The sequence below is a fragment of the Crocodylus porosus genome, unplaced genomic scaffold (genome assembly GCF_001723895.1).
Source record: "Crocodylus porosus isolate Cpor-Errol unplaced genomic scaffold, CroPor_comp1, whole genome shotgun sequence".
NCBI lineage: Eukaryota > Metazoa > Chordata > Crocodylia > Crocodylidae > Crocodylus > Crocodylus porosus.
The window spans coordinates 84,063,407-84,080,772 of NW_017728943.1; the positions used below are offsets into that span (position 1 = coordinate 84,063,407).

The following is a 17,366-nucleotide window of genomic DNA, read 5'->3' on the forward strand; positions in this document are numbered from 1 at the left end:
CTACATTCCAATAGATGCTGCCAGTTTTTCAGCGGTATGGCATAGTCAGCAAAATCCAGGTCTCATGATTTTTCTGATGTAGTATCCATTGTATTCCCGTATTCCGTTTATGGCTAGACTATCTGCTGAATCAGAGCTATTTCCAAAGTAGGGATAAATTCTCAGTTTGTCCAACACGTTAAGTGACTTGACAAAAGGCTGATGGTCTGTTTTTAAAAATGTTACCAGTGAAACTCTTGATTTTGGGCATGAATTTTTATCAGAGTAGTTATGGACTATGGCAGAGGCCTTGGAATGGATGCAATCATAACAGTATAAAGAGGCCTCAATGCTAACAGAGGTTATTTGATTTCCAGAGTAAGCTAAACTCATATGAGCCCTTTCATGCTTGTGTAGCTGCATATACTCTAAAGGGAGTTAGCTTTAATATACTCTAGTACAGAAAAGGTCTAGTAGCAAATGTGATGAAGAGCCAGGAATGAAAGCCTGTAGTGGTTTCTCTGTTCTCTGAGCCTTCTTTTCCAAGGCTGTTGGGCAATACAAAGGAAAGCTTACTTAGATGCAACCATCAACAACCAGCTTCATTTTCTTGCCAAAATGATTGATTTTGTCACATTCTGTTTATGTTTTTTATACCTACTCTTTAAAATCGCAACTGAACCTTTCGTGTTTAACTTAAATTTCTTCATCAATGTTAGGAAACGTTTTATGAAATATATTCCAGTTTGTTTTCCCTTTCACTGATATGGAAAATATATTAACTGCAATAATGCACTAAATAGCAGGAGATAAATTCAACAGAATCTTACACAATGTTCTTTTATTTCTGTCAAGTGAAGCTTCGGTACTTAATTATTCTTTAAAACTCAATGCAGAAAATGACAGTAAAAACTGAAGACAGCAAGTTAATACACTTTGTGTACCACACCTAAATAGCAATTTATTTATACTTCCTTGAATAGGGACATGAGTAATTTCTTATCAGGTATTTTACTAAAATAAATGTTAAATGTATTTGTTAACAAAAATAAGACTTAATTTCAGCATAAACACTTTGCATTGATCTCTTATTTGATTAGTTTTTTGTCTCCTGCTTTTTACCTTTAGCACTTTGAAGGGCAGGAAAAATCCTCATAACCTCATATGTCCCTCAGAATAACTTACAACTGTGCTGTAAAAAAATCTACATATCTTTTTGGTTTTTATTTAAGTAAGAGGTCCTTTGCTTTGCTTTCTCTCTTGCAAAGAGTGGCATGAATTATGTTCTGTGAGAAACGGCATTTTATGGAGCTTTGTTTCATAAAATCACCACCTTGTGGGTGCTGAGCTAGGGAGGAAAGAATGAAATTCCATTTTTATATGATTCAGATCTATCACCAATCAACTCTGATTCCTTCTCACTTCATTACTCATCTCACATTGAACTATTTATATTTGCAAAAATAGCTAGTTTATTTTTCCCACTTAAATATAAGGAATGTAGTAATGAAGCTAGAACCAAATAAAAACAAAAAGGAAAAAGGCTTCAGATTCTTCAAAATGACTTAATATGGAGTTATTAAAGCTCCCAAATTTTCTAAGAAACTAGTAATACTTAAAGGAAAGGCCAAAGTCCTCAGAGATTCCACCACAGGCTTTTTTTCTGCACCTTTTTAAAGGTCTATATTGAGTGCAGTGTTTTGTTCACAATGCATTAATTCTTGCTCCTTGTAGAAAACCTTTTGGAAGACATTATATTATACTACTTGTTTCCATTAGTTTTTGCACATTGCTCCTTTGCTTGTGAATCTGTACTCACAGCCAATAAACTTCATTTGGTCCAGCAAAAGATAACACCCTAAGAAATCCTAGTCACAATAAACTTCAACACATTTATGCAAACTAAATATAGTTTACATTCTGAATATTTTATTTAGTTCTTGAATACGGTGTTGGTGGAAAAACAGAATTTCTACAATGAAAATGAAGCAGTTAATAGTTTCTGGACAGGGAACCTAAGTGAATCTTTAAATTGTTTTTCATGCTTCCAGATCTCCTAACACCTGGACTGCCCCTGTACTTTAAGTCTCTGAGGCAGAGTCTCAGCTGGTATAACTGGCTTCAGTTAAGCTGTGACAAAGTACACCAGTTAGGATTTACCCCTCAATTGTCACTTAACACTATAGTTCACTGTCTCCCATTCTCCATGAGAACCAGTTATGGAAAGTTATTAAAGAACAACAAATAAATACCTCCACAAAAGAACCGCCCCCCCCCCCAACACACACACACTGAATTTCCTGCTTTGCCACAATGAATAATGTGTCAGTGACAACATTGTATTCCAGGGTTAAGAATTGGACCTATTGAAGTCAATGGGATTTTGCCAGTATTTCAATCCAGGATTTTGAAACCAGATGTTTTGAGAGTACACTCGACGTAGATTTTCCCTGTTTATAGGGAAATAAACTCAGGGAAAATGCAAATTAGAAGAAATGGGCGCATCCACACAACATATCCAGAGCCCTCACCCTTGTTACAAAGGAGTGTTACTTTTATACCTGGCTATTTTTTCCCCAGTTCTTAGGAAACCTGGTTCTTGAGCCAGTTGTGTTGAGTAGGAACTTCAGGGTGCCGGGGGAGTCCTTCCATGGGCATGTTCCTTGGCCAAATGCTAAGAACCTTTTAGACATAAGATTGAAGGAGCCTGACTCATCAAAAACAAAACAAAAAACCCAATCAACAAGAGGAGCAGAAGAAAACTCTGAGATGTTATTCCCTTACACAAGGCATTCCCTCATACAGGACCATGGGACCCTATCCTGTCCCTTGTCTTTTTGATTAGGTGCATTAAGCTATTATGACCATGTATACACATTAAACTTCCAAAGAGGTGTTGTGATCTCTTCAGCCTGCTCCCTGAGGTATAAGCAGGGTATCTACATTTGAGCTGATTAGCATGGGATGGGTTAATTGCTCCTATCACTCACCAGTGCTAATTAGCCTGAATTGCCATGCAGATATGGCTACCCTGCTCTCCTTTTAGGAAGTTGTCTGCTCAGTTTGCTCAACAACGCTGCTCTGGAGAACAGTAGAATGCCCGTGCAAACACAGTGTATGTTAGTTGATGAGACAGCTTGGAATGGAATATCAGCAACCTGTGCATGGCATCCAGATATACAGGCTCTTGATTTCAAATGAACACGGCGCCATCTTTCTATTCCTCAAAGCTGAAATAAAGGAAGAGCAGCTACCTGGAGGTGAATGCCAACCATAAGGTGATTTTGCTGGTTAGAAGAGTGAGTGGTTTTGAAAACTCACCTCCTATAAGAAGTATATCCACTTACTGACTTGCATTGCCTCCAGGTTGCCTCAGATCCCTTGGCACAACTCCATACTCAAACAGTCAATGCTGCAAATAAGGGATACCTGTGGATGGCCCTTCTCCTGGGGTTAACCCTTGCCACAGTATTCCATACATTTGAAAATTCAGGAGTCAGGATCTGCAATTCCCATCTAAGAATGAAACAAGACCCTCTGAAACAGCCCTACCCATTACATAACGTGGCAGCCAAGTAAGGTCTGCCAAGCACATCACCTCAATCCTCTGCTTTCTCAAATACTGCATACAATTCTGGTCACCTATGTTCAAGAAGAATGAATTCAAACTGGAATGGTTGCAGAAAAGAGCTGTGGGAATGATTAGAGGAAGAGAGGACCCATTGCATTAGAGTAAAAAGATTTGGTTAGATTAGCCAGCTAAAATGGAGGTTTAAAATCATGGGCAGATCCAGAGGAGGGGTGTAGTGGTACATTTGGACTCCTCTTTGATTCATGCTCCAGTCAAACTTCCAAACCATCTGCCTGGCAGTGGCATTTCTATTCAAGCAGCAGTGAAGGATTCAGTTGACTTCATGACTCACTTAATCTACTGTTTTCTTGCTAATTTCTATTCACTCCACAGGTCTTAACTCTCTTCTCTCCTTTTTAATGGTCCTGGTAGTCCACTATTCAAACTATCATTTCTTCTGCAACTTTGCTGTTTGTTAGCCATTCCTGGTAATGTCTCTTCTATTTCAGAGCCCTATACACTATTTTTAGCTCTAGCTAAAAAAACAGTGATATTAACTCAGGTCTTGAAGTAAATGGCAGTGAAGTACCAGAGGCACTGTCAAGGCACTCAAGAAGGCTAGATCTTGTTTTATGAATCTGATTTAAGAGATGATATTTAACTATAATGACTACAGGACTAATGAAATGTGATCTTTTGACAATTTTTGCCTAGTTATCCTTTAAAAAAATTAATACGTAATCTAACAAATTAGTACACATTCCAATATATTTATTTTTGGTTTTGCTCTGATCTTTGACTAAATAATACAGCTGTTATGCATATTAGGGACCTACCTAAATTGTGGTTTCACAGAAACTGCAAAATTTGGGGTTGCCCATGCAAACAAACAAAACTTAATAAAAATAAGTTTTTATTAAGACTTTGCCTCCCAGGTGGGCCTTGTAGCCCACCTGAGAGGGCAAAGTACCATCTGGAGGAGCAACATGAAGCAGGCAGCAGACAAGTTAGCGGCTAACCTTCCTTATCCCCACCTGGGCCTCTTTGCCAATTAGCACTGAGGGGCAGATCCAGACAAAAAGCAGCCAGCAGTCAAGATGGCAGCTGCTTCCTCATCCCTCCTGTGGCTTCTTCACCAATCAGTGGAGAGGGATAGGGAGGGCCTTTCTACCAATCAGCACTGAGGGGCAGGGCTGCTGTGAAAATGGCTTCGTTTCACTGCAAGTTAAGTAGGTCCCTAGTTATATGCGATGATGTGCTACACCAACTGCACCCCTCTTTTCAAAATCCTAGATCCACCCATATTTAGAAGGGTACGGTTCCTGTTGACAAATATACCTGGGGTCCTAAACACCAAGGAGGAAGAAGAGCTATTCAAACTCTAGAAGAGCAATGGAACAATATCAAATGGATATAATTTGGAAATGAATACACTTAGGCTGGAACTTAGGTTTCTATGTGCCACAGGAAGGAGATTTTGGGACACTTTCCAATGAGAGTAGTGGGGACAAACACTGTACCTAGTTTTAATACAGAAATGAATATTGTTTTAAAAGAGACTATTTGTTGGGGTTGCCTGTACAGAAACATATATGGAAATAACTGAATTCATTATCTATCAACTATGACCATGACTTTTCACATTAACTACATTCCACTGGAACAATGAGACTAGTCAAAAGTCTCTCACAAACAAGAGAGACAGGGTCTTTATCTTACTACCTATGGAATATATTATTTACCCAAGTCAGAGTAATCCAAAGACCTTGCTGCATTTGTAACTAAATGCAAAACTCATTTCCTTGGTTTCCGTTTCTCCAATTATAGAACTAAAATTACGATTAGATTGTTGAATTTGTATGGATCTTATTGAAGGGAAAGGGGGAGAAGAGTGTGCACAACTGTGATTTTTTTTCAATTCTTTGAAAATGTTCAGATATTACTGTGATAGGAAACACATTCAGACTTCTGGACCTGATCCAAAGTAAAGCCAATGGCCTTCTATAGAGGTTTCCTTGAAAAATACCCTTCAAAACATTTCTAATTTGAATGATGATAAACACTGAGAGAGAGACTGATTACAGATATTCTGGGGCTGACAGATCTGCTTTAGTGCATGGACCTTTGTTATCTTTCAGACTCCACTGTTTTAATCAAATGCAAAAAAAAAAGTTGCCGCTTTCATTTACTACATTTTAGGCATTTTTGCAGAGATCACTCCTCAACATTCATTCTTTGCATGTGATGCAAAAAGCGACTGGGGTAATACTGAAACTGGGGGGACAGACAGTATTAAAAAAAATACAATATAGTATTAATGGATGACTTTATAAAATGAGATTTTACATATAAGTATAAATAGACATAAAACTGCCTGGTCCTACAATTGTCTCTCTCCTCCATACAGAATTTATCTCTGGCTGCCAACACTTTGTTGTTGTGCTTGTTCAATGCTATTGACTATATTCTTAGAGCCTTTAACTGCTTCCTCTACCAGCGCCATTGCTAAAAGAGGTGATGAGATCCCTAAAGGTCAATGTGTTGTCTCTTCCTTAACCATTCCTATTGCTGAAGAGGGGCACAGACATGCCTAATGAAAGCTTGGAAAGCTTGGGTTGGAAACCTTGCGTGAAACACAGAGACCCTGCTTGTGGTTATGGGCTGGCTTGGCCTATAAAGACCAAGCACTTGGCATTACTCTTAAACAGTCACTGAAAAAACACTGTATTACAGCCAAACTCATTTAAGACCAGGTTCTGCTTTGCTTTTTCTCCAATTCCACTTGCTACATTTTGTCAGAACAGGAAAAAAATACTGCTCAGCTATTTCTTTACTTATTGCTCAGCTATTTCTTTATTTACTGCTCAGCCTTTTTAAAGGCATCCTTTAAAAGAGGTAGCTACCACTCTCCTGCAATATACTCAGCTATTAAACAATTTTACAAAAAGAATAGAATTGTTATTCATAAAGCAGGATTGGGTTACATTCATCTGTGGTGTAAAGGAGTCACTGTGCCTCAAACCTATACCAATGGGGCTTTTTCAATGACAACAAATGCCCTTGCAGATAAGTTCAAGCCATTTCCCACATTGCTGATTCACGTCCATTTACAATGCTACCTGGTGGCCTTCAAACTCTTCACATTGGTGATGACATCGCCTTAAGATGGCTGAAACAATATGCTGAAACCGTATATGCTAAATAAATAAAATAAAAGGGACTAGAGCTACTTGTATCTTGCTCTGCAAGCAGGATAGCAGGGAGTGGAAGTGGCATGCTAGGGAGCGAAGTTATAACTCAAGGGTTAGAGGTGGTAAAGAAAGCAGAAAACTTATGCCCAAAATAGGGAATGAGTGACAGGAAAAAACAACTGGAGGAATGAGTACCTAAGACTAAATCATACCACTCCAGGCTCGGGTCCTGTCTGTACAGGATTGCAGATCAGCAGTCTGAACTGGCCTGTACGGGAGAACTCCAAGGCACCTCTGCATATAAACTAAAAATACTATTGGTTGCTCTATAGGTAGCATGCTGAGCTGGTATTGTGGTGCTGTGGTAGGCTTCTGCGGTAGTGTCCAGAAGCAGATGCATCAATAGGAGGACTTCACTACTGCTATGTCACCATAGATTTTCAGGGGACAGCCAAGAACCCCTGAAACAATATAAAATCTCATGGATCCTCTTCGTGAATAGCCTTGACCTCTAGAGGATTTCCTGATACCCATTTAGACCTGAGGGATCCTCATATTTTATACGTGAAACTTCCCTGTTCATTCCACAGGATCCAACCCCACTCTGATGCAGAAATGACGTGAAGGATATTCCACAAGGAAAACTTCACAGAGTAGTATTGACATCATGTAGCTTTGGACCAGGTCTGTTACAGAGCTTGAGAATTTAGAAAACAATCTGTGAAAACTGCTGTTCTAAAATCATCCCAGATAGATGCCTGTCCAACCTCTTCTTCAGCATTTCATAATTAGATAAATATCTTAAGAGAACAGGGAAGGTTAGTTTACTTGAAATATGGACTTTAATAAAGAAAGTGCATTCAAAATGGATTATTCAGCAAGTTGCTAAAGAGCAATATGAAAGCAGAACCTTTCAGGTTAATATGTCCTCAAAATCCTTCATGTGGAAAGGCTTTGCTTATACAAATGAAAAGACTTGGCAGGTGTGTGACGGGGATGTGGTGGGTGATAATTTTATTATAAATTTCTTGGAGGCAGAGCTTGTAAAGTATATTGAATTTCAGGAAGCAGGTACAGTATGCAGAAACCATCACATATCCACCTTCTGTGAATGAAAACTAATGGTACTCTGCACTGCAAATTGATTCATTTTCCCCTATAAGGGAATTATTTACAGAAAGCCCCCTCCCCTGCAAAAATAACTATGTACAAGTACAATTGTACATATCACTGCTTGACAAGGATAAACTTTTTGCTAGACAGTTGAAGTGCATCTCTAAAGAGATTTCCTAAAAAGGGAAGAAGTGTTCACAGCATACTAAAAGAATTCTCATGAAATGTGAACAAACATTTCCAAATTGAACAGCATATCTTAGGATCTGTTAATGTTTGGGAGCATGTTTGAATCCTAATGTGCTGGACCAAACCCTGAACTGGTGTATCCTTCACACAACTTAGTAGACTCCAGTGTGGGATGCAAATTAATATAGCATACATTTTGTAAATGCCTGTATATTTTATCCTAACATATGTAATTATAACTTGAATATAATCCATTGGCCAAGGGCCTGACTGACACTCAAGAGGCCCAGCTTCCATTCTTCACCTTTGCTACTCGCCAGTTTGCGATGCAGTGTCTTTGAGCATCTGTTGAATGGTAGTTTTGATTGAACAGAGGAAGGAAGTTTTCAGAATGGTCCTTGCAAATACAAAGTACTAGTGGTCAGGGTGGGGGGTTTAATAAAGCAATGTTTAAACTTGAAGGCAGATTGCATAATATATGTACATGAAGCAATATTATGAAATTAAACATGGGGACCTTGTACTTTGTATGCTGGCATATTGAAAAACTTGGTGTGTAGGAAATGAGGCAGGTTCCTGCACAGTCCTGGCTCGCTCCATTTGTACTTTGTGTGGAGTGAAATGAACGGGCCAGAACTTCACATTCGGTGGGACCCTCCGAAGGGACAGGGCTCTGAGCTTCCAAGACAACCGAACCTCCTGAGTAAGTCCAGGGGCAGCCACTGCCCTCAGAAGTCCGTGGCTGTGTGCCTCCACTGGAGTCCAGAGCTGGTATGGAGGCACAGGGCCTTGGTATAGAAGGTCCCAGGCTCCTGCAGATTGATGAAGAGCTACAGGTTTTGGATGTCTGTCCCACGCCTTGCTCCACATCATGTGGAATAATTCTTAGCCATCCTAATTAAGTGATTTGAGAAAAGGATTCCACCCACCCAGCTCTTCCATAGCGGTTCCTCCCTCTGTGTTGCTGCAGCAAAGGAAAATCCAGGCTATTGTCAGGATAAAATAGTTAACAGCTTTATTTTTATAACTGAAAGATAATGTAGGGATGGCTGTGTCAAGCAGCCTGATTTAAGACCTGTTGCTGCAGGATGGTTTAAAGTTACACACACAGATGGAAGTGAATGCCTCAAACCCCATTAGAGTGGCTTAACCAGATAGTTATTTCATGGTGGTCTGGAGGCACCTGTTCACACTTAATTGAACTGGCCTAAATTTGACCTTCCCCTGATGTCTGTATTATCATGACATGGTACAGGGAGTGTCACACTGTTAGCGTGTTGAATACACTGCTATTGGGAATCGGTTCAATTATTGTTTGACTTGCATCGACACTCAGGACATTCTAACTGCTTTCCAGTCATGAGATAACACATACCCTGTACTCTTTAAAAAGGAGACAACAAATAATAAGCAAATGGGCAAAACATAAGGCAATTACTTTGCTTGTTACACAAAAATATTAGATTTCTTAAATCCTCCTACCTTGCCCTCTTTTCAGTTGACCCCTCAGAACTGCCCCACCACAAGTAATATTTCAGACTCTAAGGAGAAGGCCTGGTCTGTTTTAAAAAAAAGCTGATTATTTCCATCAGAAGCAGATTGCCATGATGCAGGAATTCTACACAAAAATATACATAAATGCCATGTTTAAACTTGTACAATGGCCACTTCATAGAATCCATAAAACATAGGAACTTGTTTTAGCTTTGTATCTGTATCATAGCAGAGTAACTACTGTATTATGGCATTTTAGTAGGTCATAGGCTAGAAATAGATGTTGTCAAATTAAGTGGGTTAGCTGCGCTGGGTTGTTTCCTTGTGTGAAACACACGTCACTAATTGTCTTGCCTATTGATGTAACAGGACAATGGGTGAAGTGTTCTCCTGGAGCTTGAAGGGCCCAGTCCTGCATATCCTGGGCATTCCCATGCAGGACAGGGTCCCTCAAGCCATAAGAGCTCCTGCTCGGCTTTCTTCTCTTACAGAGATGCAACCCTGGGAATCTTCAGGTCACGTCTTAGGAGTACATTTGTGTAAGCAGGGGGAAATCCCAACTTTCCCTACTTATAAAGATATACCGCAGAAATCCCAGGGATGCATTCTGCAAGTGGAGGACCCCAGTTTCCCCTGTTGATAGAGGATCCCCAGGATGTGTCTTTAAGAGGGAAAGCGACACACACACTCCAGGGCTGCCCGAGAGGCCAATCCTGCATGAGAATTCCCAGGTTGCAGGATCAGGCCCCTCTGACCCCCCAGAGCACCCACTGGGATGACTAGAGAGTGTGGGCAGCAAGCAGACTTCCACTGCTAAATAGGGGCATAAATTAATACCACCTGTGTGTCACAAATATGGGGCATTTGTAACACAAGGGGCATGCTCATTTGTCTTCTTGGACTTTATGCCACTGTAAAAGTATTTATGGAAGCACAAAAGCCACTCAAACAGACAAAGGCAATGAAAGGTAATATTCTCTTTCCACCCTTAGATACCAGCTAAGGTCTAGGTTCTGTGATGCTAAAGAGTGGGCATGGTCACAGATCAGACTCAAGAAAACAATTGCCCTGCAGATCTTAGCAGACTGGACAAAGGTAGTAAAAAAGACGGTTTTCCATTTCAGCAGCAATGAACTTGGTTACTGGGGCTGCTTGCAGATAATAAAAACAAAACCCCCCACTTCCCTGGAAAAAGCAGTGTTACTTCAACCTAGCTTTGCAGCATCTGTAAAGATTGGGTGCCTCAGTGGGGTTTTTTGGCACTTTTAGCTAAAGCTGAGTCAATCAGCTATTAGATAAAAGTTCCAAAAAAGCCTCACTAAAGTCTTTACAGATGTGGATGAGCCAGGTTGAAGTAATGTGCTGCCTCTTCTGGGCATGCATGGTGCTTGGTGTGGTAATGAGTCAAGTTTAAAGTGCCATTTTTGGGGTGGGTTTTTTTTATGTTTGCAAACGTCCAGGGTGACTAAGTCATCTACCTAAGGCCATGTGGAAAGTCTGTAGCAAAGCCAAGGCATAAGGTCAGATACCCAAATTTCCTGCCATAACCATGAGGCCACCTTTTCTCTCCCTCTGCTTTCATCAGCATGTCATCTCTTCACCTTATTACCTACCTTGACAGTCATAGAAAGATCTCTAGCTATTACTCCCATACACTGGCAACTCCACCAAGCTAAGCAGCATGAGATTCTTAGTGTGGAAAATGCTGTGACATTATGACCACTGATAGCATCAGTTGAGTCACTGCACTATTAGGGGCACTTCTTAAACACTGCCAGAGAAGACATGGCTCAGGGCAGTTTGCATCAAACATTGTCCAGTTAAGATTGTAGCTTGAGCTTGAAATAAAAGGTTATTCTGTTAACAAAATACAGTACTCTTGTGGCATTGGGCAAGCTGTAATTCAGCTTCTGAATTCATCTCGTCAGGTCTCTGGCTCCATCTTAAAGTTGCTAGGGAAAAGCAATTCAGATAAAATAGGAACCGACTTGAAGCTTTTCTGCATTTAGAAAATATTTGATAATTAGACATACATACCTAAACCAGCAAGGGTAAATATGTGTGGATACTGGCCAGGATCAGAAATAGAAATACCATGAGTAAGGCTGTTCTCACAGTTGTTCCAGTGCAGGAGATACTATCATATACTGGAAATCATGGGAAAAAATGTGTCCTTGTATGATTTTTCCACCTCAACCTTCCTGAAGCAGGCTGCCTGCTCAAGGAAAGCAAAACAAGTTTTGGGTGATGAGGTAAATACTGACGTGCACCAATTAGAAACAGAAGGTACTTATTACATCTCGAAGTAACCTGCAAAATAAATAAGAATTCCTAATACTGGGGGAAAGCCCCAAACAATCCACATTTTAAATATAAAAGATTGAGCAAGGAAAGTAACTCTTTAAGAGTTAGCATTTTAAGCCCTTGTTTCAGATTCTGACATGTCCTGGTGGGCATTACATGCCTTAATAAAGAAGATGCAGGAAATGTGTTGATTCTTTTAAGGAAGATACGTTGTACTTCAGTTGCCCAAGAACTGAGGCAGCACAAAAGTGATTCCTCAAATATTATTGTTGGCACATTTTTTCCTAGCACTAGCCATATCTGCAGCTGGATGATGAAAAATATAGGAATCATATGAGACTTGAAATCTATTCATTGCATACCAAAGCAAGGAGCACGGCCCTCATTCTCTATGGAATTATCCAAATTAAAATTAACTCTGAAGTGAGACAACAAGCAGCTGGTGGCAAGCCCACTGTCAGAACAGGGAAGGGACAAAGCTGCTCTCTCCATGCTGGGGCCTTTACCAAATAGAGCTTGGCTACCCTTGGGAATCATTCCCCATATGTCTCCCCTGTTGTATTTATGCTAATGAGTTGTACTTTGCTAGTGCACAGGATTCCTAATCATTGACCAAGACCACCCCTGCCCATTGTGCTAGGAAGTGTACAAACATAATAAAAAGACAATGCTGCCTTCAGAGCTATGAGGGAATGTCTCTTCAGGGCTAGGGACAGTCATTCAAAAAGCCTGAGCCTGAATTGATTCAATCCTTGCAGGTTAGTCTGCAAATCACTGTGTAACCGTACAGACATCCCCTCTGGACTGAAAAAAAATGCTGGCACATGCCTGCAGTGGCTCAGGCTAGAAGCTGGAGGGTGTTCGAGCAGCCTCCCGTTACTTCCACAGGGCTGAGCTGAGGCGGGGTGTGGTCAGGCCCTGTCACAACGCTGTGATTAGGGAGAGAGGGAGGGAGGGAGGAGTCCGTTCCCCCCCAACAACTCCTTGATAACAGAGCATCTATCAGCTCTGTTATCAGTATTTAGCACCCCATCAGAAAACAAAACCTCGCTCATTAGTTCAAGCTCTTCGTAAAAAGCTTTTTCCAAAGGAAGGAATGCAGGGATATTACCAGCCTAGCTATTGATTAGCTCCAAAAAGCCCTATGTGGACACAGTCCTATCTGCCCTATGCCGTATTAGCTAGCATACCACATGCTGGCTAAGGTCTGTGCTGTGGGAAAGAGGAGGAAGGGATCTCTGCTTAAGCAGCAGGGGGGAGGGGGAGCCACGGGAAAGCCAGCAGACTCTGCTGTGTCTGCAAGTCTCTGCCAGGGAGAAAAGGGAAGTGGCCAGCTCTGCTGTGAAGCAGACAGCTCAGCCCCGAGAGCATGCCAGGATGCTGGGGGAATCTGATTTAACTTAAACCAGCAAAGGGTCTGGGACAGACATTGCATAAACTGATTTGGGTTAAACCAGCTAAGTCTGATGATACATTCAACCAGGTTTATCTCAAACTGGTTTCAGCCATTTTAAAATTGGTTTATGTGCACTGAACATCTGTTCTGTTACAGGTTTAAACCAGTTTCTGACCACTTAAATCAGTTTGTGTGTAATGTCTGTCCCTAGCCCAGAAATGCCCCTCCAAATGGCCGCTGTCTCCACAACTGTCTCCTTTGAGAGGGAGTGGCAAAAGTTTCAATGCCATGAAAGCTGACCATACAAAAGGGAATACTGACTCAGGACCTTGTGGGGTTGGTGGGGTGACAACTCATGGAAAGCAGCTGTTTCCTGTCTGCTCACCCCATTCTCCAACCACAGATTTTGTTCCTTTTGGTTGGGCTTTTGCAAGTTCTGGAAGAGGTGAGGCTGTGCAGCTTTTCAGGTTTTCCTTCTTGTCTATAGAGAGACAGAAAAATAGGAGCCCTTTAATTACTTGACTTTTCTCTGTAATTAGAGGTAACAACCCAGTGTCTCTGGAATACACAGTATTCATGAATAAATGAAGCAAGTAAGGTTTGACCTAAAAGTCTAGCATTTGTCTGAGTCAAGTTCAATAGGATACATACAATGCATGCTGACTTCCATGGTATTTATTTCTAAGTAAGTAAAGGCAGAAATTGGCTTCCTGGTCTCTCAGGTAAAAAGAAAAAAAAAAAGTCTTATTCACAGAAATATACCAGACCCTGGTTTGGAAAAAGAAAGTTTCCAAAGTACGGTTCATTTCTTTGGATTCCGACTAGGGTTCATGGAACAAAAGGGAACAGTCAAATGCACCTCCGCCAAGTCACTATAGTTTGAATTTAGTAAATGCAAAATTAAGTAACTTTTTTTTCTAGGATAATCAGGGGAAAAAGTCACATAAAGGAGTGATTCTCAACTGTTCTAGACTCAAGACATACATCTCAGATGCCAGTCCTGAGCTTTCACTAATTTATTAACTACAGAAAAAGAACAGAGCAATTCTTCTGTGGCAAAAAACTCTGAAAGAGCACATGTCAGAATGATTTTGACATGAGGTGTTTATAGATCTGGTTCTGGGAGGATGGGGGGTTACTTTAATTGGAATGGCTCTGAGAGCCACTGTAATTAAAGCACCTGGAGAGTCTTGTGTATCAGCATACCTACGCTTCAAAATGGTGGTGGGAGTGCTTCATCTAAAGCTTGAATGACGCTGATACATGAGATGCTGGAGGCTGCTGGAGTGCAGTAATCACCATGCTCCAGCAGACTCTATTACTTGAGTCTGTTTCAACATGCTATAGTATAAAGTTCCCATGGTGTTTGCTCATATGGCTAGCTCTTAGGGACCTCTCAGGTTTCGCCGTTTTGCTGGGATCCAGACAGTTTGGTGTTGAAGTATTTGCTTTGGAAGGCTTTCAGGGGATTGCCACCTGCCATGTCATCGATGGAAAAGTAAGTTATTACTGGGAGTAGAATGTTACGTCCCACGTTCCCTGGGGTCTTCCGTAACCAGGCTTGTCCAGTTTCCACCTCCCCTACGTCCCACCTTACGCCAACCTTAAGATGTTATTTTCTACTCATCTCTAAGGTGAGCTATAGTAATCATTTTTTTGTCTTGGTCTTTTGACCTTAAAGGAAAACAGGGTATGACCCTCATTTGGCCTGAGCTCCCAGCCATAGCAAAGATTGGCTTGTGGTCCTTGTTATCCCTGGGTTACCTTGTTGCCAGGGATGTTCTTGCTTCTCTGTTATGTGGTTACTTTGGCCCGGACTCCTGGCTTTCTTTTCCTTTTGCAGGGTCCTTGGCCATCCAATCATGTCTGGAGGTGTCCGGGATCCACACCTCCTCTTCAGGTATGTCCCTTGGCCCTTGCAGGCTTTTCCCTTCTCCATGTGCCCCCTCCTGGGGCAGCCACCACTGCTCCTCTCTGGAGCTCCTTCCTCGGGGCTCTTCTGGCCCCACCAGAAACCTCATTTACAGTCATCCTGACTCTGCTCCCAGCAGAGCTCTTACCTCTGCCCTAAGGGGATGGGTGGCGAATCGGCATCGGCAAGCCATAATAAAGCAGGTCTGTGCCAAGGCTGGAGCTGACCCCAGCTCTTCCTGGACCTCTTATGTCTTTTTTTATTTCCCTCTTTTGTTGCCGTGGCGTTTTTCTCTGCCGCTCCCTCCCATTGGACTTCCAGTTTTCAGCTATAGCCTGCCGGTTCAGGAGCTCTTCCCTTTGAGGTAAGTTTTCCTTCAGGGCATCGCCCCCATCACATATAGTTACAGTGTGTTGGAGCAGCCTCACTGCTTGTGTATAGGTGCCCATGGATTCCTACTTGAAATCTCTGGGTTTATCTTGTGCAAGCACCTATACATAACTTGTACTTAACACTACTCATGTTGCATAGCACCCTGCAATGCCCTTAAAGGATTTCATGGCACCATACTCAAGAATCACAGACACAAAGTGTCTCAGGGTAGCAACAGAAAAAAGAAAGTAAGCTGAGCACTCACCTGGGTTTTGTCAATGCCATGCTTGATATCTGCACTTGGAGTGAATCAATGTCTATTCATTTTGACAGGAGCTGTGCTGATTTCCAGCACTTGAGAATTCAGCTTTAAAAAAAAAATTCAAAGGAAAAATAACCTTACAGCGTTAGAAAAATAAACAGAAAATATTAAGTACTTCCTCAATTTTCTAGTGCTTATAAAAATCAATGAGGAGAAGCAATAACTGACAGACAGTCTTACTTTTGGATTCAGGAAATATTTAAAAAGATATAAAATGAAAATGCTCATAGGAAACAGATGTACTAACAGGCTTAATGTTCATGTGAAAAGTAAATAGATGCAAACCAAGCAGAGTTAAGCCACTGCCTATCAAGTTAATTTGCTTACAAAGATTGTTAATTGCTTTCCTTGGAATCAATTCTGAGAGTCCAGTGTGCATCCATCTCTCCCCACTTCTGCGTCATCCTAGCTCTATTTGGCTCAGCCATACATAGCACAATGGTCTCTTTGTAATACTTGTAAGCTGGATTATTTATATTTGTCATTTCAAAGGGCTGCTTGGTGATCTTCTACCTTCTCTAACAAGTACTCCATCTTAACCCTATACCCCCAAGGTATTTACCAACCTCCTCAAAACAACCTTGCAGTGACATGCCTGACTTACATCCTGGCTGCTAGATCCTCCCATGCAGCCAAAACATTTGCCCTAACCCATTTCTCTCATCTGTGGAAACTGTCCAGTTCCAACTGAAGCAAGGCCTCCCAACCCTAAACCTAGTGCCAAGCTCTCTTGCAAAAAGACCATGAAATGAATTCTGCCTTCACACCTGGTATTACTCAGATCACAAGACATTCCTCAGTACAGTAAATAATTTCTTAGATCCTCTGGGCTCAGCTGTGCTATTGTGCTGTTGCACACACAAATATTTATACCAGTCATTTACAAAGCAGAATGGTGGCACTCTGCATCCAGCTCATACTGGTGTAAAGGACAGTGCAAGGCACAGGGCAGTAGAGAGTTGGGGCCTCTGGTATTTCGGAACAGAGGATTGTAAGAGGTCTTCTGGGCCGTTGAGTCAAATCTCCTGCATTTGCAGGCAATCATTTATCCCAGGAATCCCCCAGAACCACTTTGAACCTTTACACATAACGGCAAGGCAAAATACCCAAAAAGGTTATAAATGGAAGAGGCCAAGTTCAAACAAATATACTGATAACTAGAGCTGGCCAGGAGTTTTCTAACAAAGTAGTATTTTGTTGACGCCAGTTTATGGAAACATTAGTTTCAGTGAGCTTTGAGCTTTTCATGCAATTTCACCCAGTCTACTGTCATGCTGCACAGGGAGCTGCTTGGGAACTTGGGCTTCTAGTTTCCATGGCTCTGAGGCAACTGAATTCTTCCATAGACTCAGGACACCAACAACCCACCACCACCACCAATTCAGCTTTTTTTTAAAGCTGAATTCTCAAGTGCTGATAGGCTGAGAGACATGGGACTCTTTAGCCTGGAAAAGCGCAGGCTCAGGGATGATCTGATGGCCACCTATAAGTTTATCAGGGGTGACCACCAGGATCTGGGGGAA

At 41.4% G+C, this 17,366-nt stretch overlaps 1 long non-coding RNA gene across 1 annotated transcript in view; it reads right to left on the bottom strand.

Annotated features, from left to right (window-relative positions):
- Positions 1-10,851: 10,851 nt before the first annotated feature.
- The window catches only part of LOC109319257, a 7,353-nt gene continuing 838 nt past the window's right edge, over positions 10,852-17,366 (bottom strand). The window contains exons 2-4 of the long non-coding RNA XR_002103440.1: positions 15,787-15,888; positions 13,623-13,718; positions 10,852-11,489 (exon numbers count right to left, since the gene is read on the bottom strand). This is a non-coding gene — a long non-coding RNA (uncharacterized LOC109319257). The remainder of the gene's footprint in view (positions 11,490-13,622; positions 13,719-15,786; positions 15,889-17,366) is intronic.